This window comes from Mauremys mutica, chromosome 2 (assembly GCF_020497125.1).
Source record: "Mauremys mutica isolate MM-2020 ecotype Southern chromosome 2, ASM2049712v1, whole genome shotgun sequence".
NCBI lineage: Eukaryota > Metazoa > Chordata > Testudines > Geoemydidae > Mauremys > Mauremys mutica.
In genome coordinates, this window is record NC_059073.1 from 1,800,564 (window position 1) to 1,808,538 (window position 7,975).

Here is a 7,975-nt window from a genome sequence, read left to right on the forward strand (position 1 = left end):
CTTCCTAGCAAGTTGGAGGAAACTATGAAAGAGGGGAAGAGACATCATGAGTTGGCCTCTCTCCGCCACAATTCAGTAGCTGGAAACACACCTGGAGGTCAAAGACTGAACTGAACTGATTCAGAAATCAGAACAGAATAATAACAATAATACTTTCAAACCAAAGTCCCCAACCAGACTAGTATTGGTTTTTCAGCAGAAAATTTTCAGTTTGGGGAATTTTGTTTTCTCAGTCAGACCTTGCCAAGGGAAGCAGGGAGAAAATGTTGGAGTTGCCTCCTTCAGAACAGCTTGGCCTAGACACAAGCTCTGGTTCACTGCTCTGGTCTTGCTCGGGTTGAGGGTATTTTAATAATTTGGGCAGGTCCCAGGGTGTTTGGGGGTGATGATGAGGATGTTACCTTTTGAGATAAAAACTAAGAAATACAACACTAGAGAATTTTTTTTAAGAAATCTGGGATTTAGACATTTTTTTTAAAGCAGGGGGGGAGTTCTGAGTTTCTGAGAAGGTTTTTGTTTGCAAGAAGCAACATTGTTTGATCTGTCATTGTACCAAAGGGGGAGATGATTGTCTACAAAGGAGGGGTGATGACTAAATGCATCTGATGAGGATGGGATTCGAACCCATGCATGCAGAACACAATGGATTAGCAGTCCACCACCTTAACCACTCGGCCACCTCATCTGAGCTAGCAAAAAAGAGACAGGAGGAGAAATCTTAGGCCAGCAGAGCTAGGGACAATAAGGAGTTTTTAAATACTAAGCGGAAGCAGAGGCTGAATGAGCTCCCCCCTCACATCTAGTGAGGAGCTGGGGGAAAGACTTCAGGAACAGACCATGTTTGCACAGACACACCTACTCTGCCTAGCTATGCAGCATGATGGAGCCACTTTCCCAAAATGACCAGTTTTGGCTGGTGGCGGGTTACAAATCACTTTAGGATTGAATGGAATGAAATGTTATTATCCTTCCTGCATGAGTGAAGGGCAGCAGAACATACCTAGTCGGTCCTGATGGAGGGGTAGGTGGGTGGGTGAGGAATTGCTTTTATTGGACTTTATAGAAGTGATTGAGAACATCACCCTAAACCAGTGGTCCCCAAACATTTCACACTGTGCCCTCTTAGCCATGGCTGTGGCCCCTCGGAAGCCGCAGTCAAGAACCAAGGTTGGGAGTGGAGCTGTTGCTTGCTGGGGAGAGGGGTGCAGACAGGGGTAAGGGGGGTCGAGGCCGAGCTGGGAGCCAGAGGCCCAGGCTGAGGGTGGGGTTGGGGAAGAGCTGGGGCAGAGTGCTGCTCCCTCCATGGGGGCTGGCTCAGGCCCTGAAGTGCCCCCATGAATGTTCCTCTGTGTCCCCCTAGGAGTCATGCCCCACATTTTGGGAACCACTGAACCCTACTCGCTAAGCAGGGGCTAGTGATGCCAAAGCCCAGGGAAAGGGAGAACAAGCGCAGGGCCCCTAGCACTGGAGCCATGTGAGGGGCTGCAGGAGCGGGGCAATGGCTGGTGGCCAAGGGAGTTAAGGGCAAAGGGGGCACAGGAGGGGGCAGGAGTTGGGGTGAAGGAGGCGCAAGGGTTGGGAGTGCAGGAGCTAGTGGTAAAGGGGGAGTGGGGATCGTCCAGGGGCAATGGGGAAGTGCCAAAGTACAAGCTTTGCCCAGGGCACCATTTTCCCTAATGCTGGTCTGAGCAAACAATTGGAACTGACCCTTCAGTGAGACCAGAACCATCATGTAGAAAAGCCCCTTTGTTAAGTGGTGGTGGCTGAGGGCTTAGGGAGATGGGTTAGAAAACAACGGGCGTCTTTCTGTAGCAGTTTGATTCTTGCCTGCTAGATAAGGCTGGCGTGTGGTGTCTCCATGGCTGTACTTTCAGTGTCTGATCATCCACAGTGCCACTGGGAGCCAAGTCTAGACATATTCAGAGGCTCTATGCCAGGGTTTCTCAAACTTCCTTTCACTGTAACCCCTTCTGCCAAAAAAAAACCTTACTACATGGCCCTGGAAAGAGGGACCAAGCCCCTCCACACTGAGCAGAGGCAGAGGAGACAAAGCCTGAGCCCTGCCCCAGTTAGGGGAGGGCAAAACCAGAGCTTGAGGGATTCAGCCTTGGGTGGTGGGGCTCAGACTTTTGGTTTCAGCCCCAGGCACCAACAAGTCTAACGCCAGCCCTGGCGACCCCATTAAAACAGGGTTATGACCCACTTTGGGGTCCTGACACACAGTTTGAGAACCACTGCTCTATGCTGATGGGAGAGAGTTTTCCTGGGGGTGTAGTTAATCCACTTCCCAAGAGGTGGCAGCTATGTCAGTGGGAGAAGCTATATCGGTGGGTGCGCAAGCTGTGGTGTTTACCACATTTAAGAAGTTTAATCAAACCCCATTTTTAAAACCACCTGTGGTCTGGGAATGGCAAAGGACCTCGATGAAGCAGGGTTTGTCCTTCAAAGTCCTGGACATCACGATTCCATACTCCTGGTGTCATGGGGGTATATCTCAGTGTTACAATGCTTGACTGTGGTTAATGTAGTCCTCAGTTCAAACCCCCGTGTTCTCTTATAACCCTCTTTCTTTTTTTTTAAAAAAGTTAAACATTTTCATTTCCATTCTCCATTATGTTCAGGGGCTCCTCTATACAGGAGTGCTTGATATCAATGTAAATACTCAACATTTCCCTGTCCAAATGCATAAAAACCTAGCAAAGCTGTCCATCAGCTGAAATCAGTTCCAATCCTCTAAGTGTCTAGTTTATGTTTTCATCAGTTAAACAAAGGTATCATACGAATGTACATTTGCAGATCCCTCTTCTTCAGGAGCTATGTTATGCAGAAGAACAAGAACCACATCCAGTTGCAGTTCAGGAATCTGATGACCAAAGAGCCACGAAGTGTTCTGAGGGCTGGAGAAAAATGCCTTCTAGTGAGCTATTGAACGATCTCAACCTGTTTAGCTTATCAAAAGAAGATTGAAAGGTGACTTCATTGAAGTGTTGAAGGGCCTTAATGGAGAGAAAAGATGGGGTATGAAAGGGCTCTTTAATCGAGCAGAGAAAGGCATAACAAGACCCAATGGCTGGAAGGTGAAAAGAGACAAATTCATATTACAACTAAAGCACAAATATTCAACAGCGAGGATGATTCACCACAGGAACAATCTCCCAAGGAAAGTGGTGGATTCGCCATGTCCTGATGTCATTTCATAAAGACTAGCTACCTTTCTGGAATGTGTTTGCCCCAAAAGTAGCTATTGTGTCATACAGGAGGCCTGTGATATGCAGGGCATCAGGTTAGATGCTCTAATGGTCTCTTCTGGCCATAAAGTCGACTAATTTCTGAAAAACTGAGTGTAGCATTGGGAGCAGCATCTGATGTTTTCCTGTCTAGCCGGCTTGCTTCCTAGAACGAACGCTCCTTGAGTGGGGTGATCCACAGGGAGTAACTCAAACCTCCAAAGTGCCTGGCCAGGGGCAGGACATTAGCACAGCAAGGGAGGGGTCTGGCAGTGACATCACAAAGACTTTTTGCAGGACCTCAGACTATTGGTCAAAGGTGGTGGGGAGGTGGTGACCTCACAGAGAGATGCTGACATCAGCCAGGCAGGACAGAGGCGAGGGGCCAGGGAAACCTCAGAGAGCCCTGTGGCTTTGCTTCAGCAAGTCTCCTTTTCCAGGTCTCTCTTTGAGGACTGAGAGAGTATTCGGGTTCACGGACGTGAGTGCCAGGAGGAACCTTTTTCGAGTTTTCTCCTTCCCTTTTCCTGATTTTACTAGAAAACAGCCATCCCTGTTTAGAAGGTTGAAGCCTCGAGGTTTGAAACCTGTTCAGTCTGATCCATCTGGTGACAGTTGAATTCTAGGCATGGAAAACACGAGCTTAAGGAGGCAGAATTTTATTCCGCACCTGGGATTTTGTCCCATAGAATCAGTGGGGACATTAGGGTTTGTCCTTTTTGTTTCACCTTTTCCTCCATCCCTCCCTCCCTCCTTTCTCTTTGTCTCTTGCTTCTTTTGTCCTTTCACCTGTTCCCCTCCCAACACCAGGAGCAGTGTGTGTGTGTGTGTGTGTGTGTATGTGTGTGTTGCGGGGGAGTGCTCTGCAGCTCCCACTGTGGGAGGTCCACCCAAAAATGTGGGGCTGAAATAGTGCTCGAGCAGTGATCCCCACCAGTGACCTGGTCCATCCTTTGGGCTCTCTGGTGAGAACCCTCAGCCTCCCGTCCTGTCTCTACCCTGATTGGCTGAGCAGGGGGTTATTGACACGGAGGAGATTCAGGTCCTTGTTGTTCTCTTTTAAAACCAAGGAAATAAGTCAGAACCAGCTAGGACACCGCAGCTGCACGACCACTCTTGCAGGTATCGTTGCCGCCTCTGCTTGAGTGTAACGTGCTCAGACAGCATGGGCGTGCAGCTGCGGTGTCCTAGCTGTAGACTGTGTTGTCGATCCAAAGAGTGTTTAGACAGACATGTCGACTGTGCGTCAAAAAACCAAGTTGAATGCCTGTCTAAAACTTTATGTGATAAGTGTCAGTCTTACGTGAACAAGCGGCATAAGTGTAAAGGGAGACGATGTAAGCAGTGTCAGGGTTCGATCGTTGGTGATGTAGACAGTCACTTTTGCTTTATGGATAGCCTTAGAAAGCCTGAATCCTCAGAAAAGTATGTCTTTTATGATTTCGAATGCATGCAGGAGACTGGGGTGCACACTCCCAATTACATTTTTGCTACGTCCTTAAAGCCCGAAAAATCCTGGGAATTTAAGGGCAATGAGTGTCTGTCTGTCTTTGTTAAGACCTTCATCGGCAAAGAGTTTCGGGACTACACGTTCCTAGCGCACAATTCCAAAGGTTATGATGCGTATTTCATCGTTAGGCAGTTACTGAAGGAAAAGATGTGCATAGAACTAATTACTCAGGGTAGTAAACTAATGTGCGTGGAAGTGAAGGCCCTGGGGATTCATTTTATAGTTTTATAGACTCTTTAAACTTCTTGCCCATGAAGCTTAGCAAGCTACCGCAGGCAATGGGGTTTGAAGGGTGCAAAGGGTATTTTCCCCATTTTTTTTACACTTTAGAAAATCAAAATTATGTGGGGCCTATGCCCGGTGTGGCAACACTATGGTGTAGAAAGCATGATGCCCGGAGAAAAAGCAGAGTTTCTCGACTGGTATCAGGACCACAGTTCTGAGGTGTTTGACTTGCAGAAAGAGCTCGCGTATTACTGTCAGCAGGATGTCAAAATTTTGAGACAGGCTTGTATCCTATACAGAGGAGAGATTATGAAAATGACGGAGAAGGGAAATGTAGTAGAGAGAGAACCTGGTAAATTCACCGAGATAAAACTGTGCATAGATCCATTCCAGTACATAACACTGGCATCCGTTTGCATGGCTATGTACAGGTTTATGTTTTTGGAGCCTAACACGGTAGCTCTTCTCCCTCCAGACAACTATCACAGGCAGAAAAAGAGATATTCGACCCCATCTATTCAGTGGCTGTTGTATACCTCCCACAAAGAAAATATACAGATACGGCATGCTTTACAGGGTGGGGAACTACAGGTAGGCCCCTACTTTTTAGACGGTTATGCCGATGTTGATGGGGTACGCACAGCCTTTGAGTTTAATGGATGTTTTTTCCACGGCTGTGTCACCTGTTATTGTGAAAAAGCACAAAATCCTATGACGGGGACATCTTTTGGGTTTCTTTATTACAAGACGCAGCTCAAGGCTGACTATCTGAAACGATTTGGTTTTGTAGTGAGGACTCTTTGGGAGCACGAGTGGGAGGTAATGAAAGAAACAGACAGGGAGTTGGCAGACTTTTTAAACCGAGCCCAGTTACCCCAACCTCTTGTGCCTAGGGAAAAAAGAGTCGCACGATTAACCTAAACACAAAGTACATGGTTCTGTTCAAAAACCCCAGGGACAAATTACAAATCACCACACTCGCTCGGCAAATGTACCCCGGCAAAGCTCAATTCTTTCTAGAAGCTTTTGAGGATGCTACCAAAAGACCTTATGGCTACCTGGTGGTGGATTTAAATGCTTCCACACCAGAAGCTTATAGACTAAGAACCGGTCTTTTCCCTCCAGACTGGCCGGTGGTTTATACTTTAAAAAAAACAGCAGCTGGGTATAAAAAGAGATGACTTATCGGCAGGCCCCTTTTTAACAGCTGGGGCTGCTGACTGAAAACATGTCTAGCTGCGTGAAGAGAAACCTGGGCCTTTTAAAATTACTTAGCAAATCGTCCCCGCAGCAAAGGAGGGCTATACTGTGTTCGGCCTCTGACGATCTAGTAGCGGCCATTTCAGAAATAGCGCTCAATACCTTAAAAGGAAACGTACCTTTGACACAGAATCAAGTGCGTGTGTTAAAAAAGAAACGCACGCTTATAAAAACTTTGTGTAATAAGAGCGTTTCGCTTAAAAGAAAAAAGCTTCTGGTAAAGCAGTCTGGGGGGTTTATCGGGCCTCTGTTAAGTTTTGCTATCCCTCTGATAACAGGGCTTTTAACTAATCGATAATGGAGTATGCAGAAAAAATGTACCTGGTGCCCAGCCACCAGTTGGAGCAATTAAGGGCTCCCCTCCGGCAGAGGAAAATATCAGAACAACAGCGACTCGCTTACTGGACGCTGAAATGAAGTCTGTTCTTCAAAGAACTGACCTGGCCGAATACGAAAAGGCTAAACTTTACAGCGCCGTGCTTCAAAGGTACCTAACGTACGTGAAGCAAAGCGATGTGGATAAAGGGAAAATAAGTCTGTTTCTACCGGAACAGGAACAAAGCGTAACTGCCAAACCCCCAGAAACACCAAAGAACTCAGACTTGTTGCTCAGGAGGTGCTGGATAACGTGAATAAGCGTTTTAAAAAAAATGCAATAGTATTGCTAAATAAACTGGGCCAGGATAAAAATCTCTCTTCATGGGACGATAAAGGGTCTTTTGTGTACAAAGGCTCTGTGGTTAATGGTTCTAACATGCTTGACTTAGTCAGGGCCGTCACCCAAACGCGCTCTGTACCTAGCAAACGTGTACCTAAAGGATGGGATGTGTTTATGAATGCCATGGCGGAACTGAACGTACCCTCTTCCGTCATGGGCAATGCGGCCAACAGAGACCTTTTGGAACGCCTCAAGGCCTCGACCGCTGACACCGGGGCGGATCAAGAATCCGTGACCCCTTTTTTGCCCTATAAAAAAAAAAAAATTGGCTAAAAGAGCCCAGTGGCTCAGTGTGTAATGTTTTTTTTTTCACATTCTAAAATTTTTAAAACTTGTAATGTTTTGCTTTAAATAAAACATTTCTATACTTTTAAAAAAAAAATCTGTGTAATTTTTCTCAATTGGTCATTTAAAAAACAAAAAAAAAAAAACCCCACCAAACATCAATTTCTTTAAACCCCACACTTGGGGTGTTTTATTGGGTAACACGGCTATAAAAATCATTACAAGATACACACGTCTGGGCTTGTTGAAACATGTTTTGAGCAAGGCTAGGCATGCCCAAGAATTTAAATTTACTCTTTACAAAATTCATTACCATCCGGTCATTTTGCACTAAGTCATTAGAATACAATTTTAAAAGCCGTTCAAAAGATAAACCCTTGCTACGATGATGTAAGAAAAACACGCAGTGATAGCCACAGGCGACAGAGCGGGGGTCTTGTAATTGTCTATTGTGAAACACCAGGTCTGTGGCATTTTTGTTTAAAAATTTCATAATGCTTTTAGGAAACAACACGCTGTTCGGGGGTTGCCCATATGAGTCAAAAAACTCTCCACGGTTACGCTCCGCCAGATACAGGGCGAGCCAGTGTTCACCCGGTTGGTTGTGCGGATGCGTGTTCACCACCAAACCTAGGGGTCTCTGAGACAGCTTGTCTCCAGGGAGCCAATCACAAGGGAACACATCTAAGAAATTCTTTTTCGTGTAAGGATCCGTTGATAAGACACGTGAGAGCTGCACGGTGTCCATGT

General features: G+C 46.3%; 1 non-coding gene across 1 annotated transcript; it reads right to left on the reverse strand.

Moving 5' to 3' along the window:
• Positions 1-603: 603 nt before the first annotated feature.
• Positions 604-685, reverse strand: TRNAS-GCU. The gene has a single exon. It is a non-coding gene; the product is annotated as a tRNA-Ser (tRNA).
• Between the last annotated feature and the right edge of the window lie 7,290 nt (positions 686-7,975).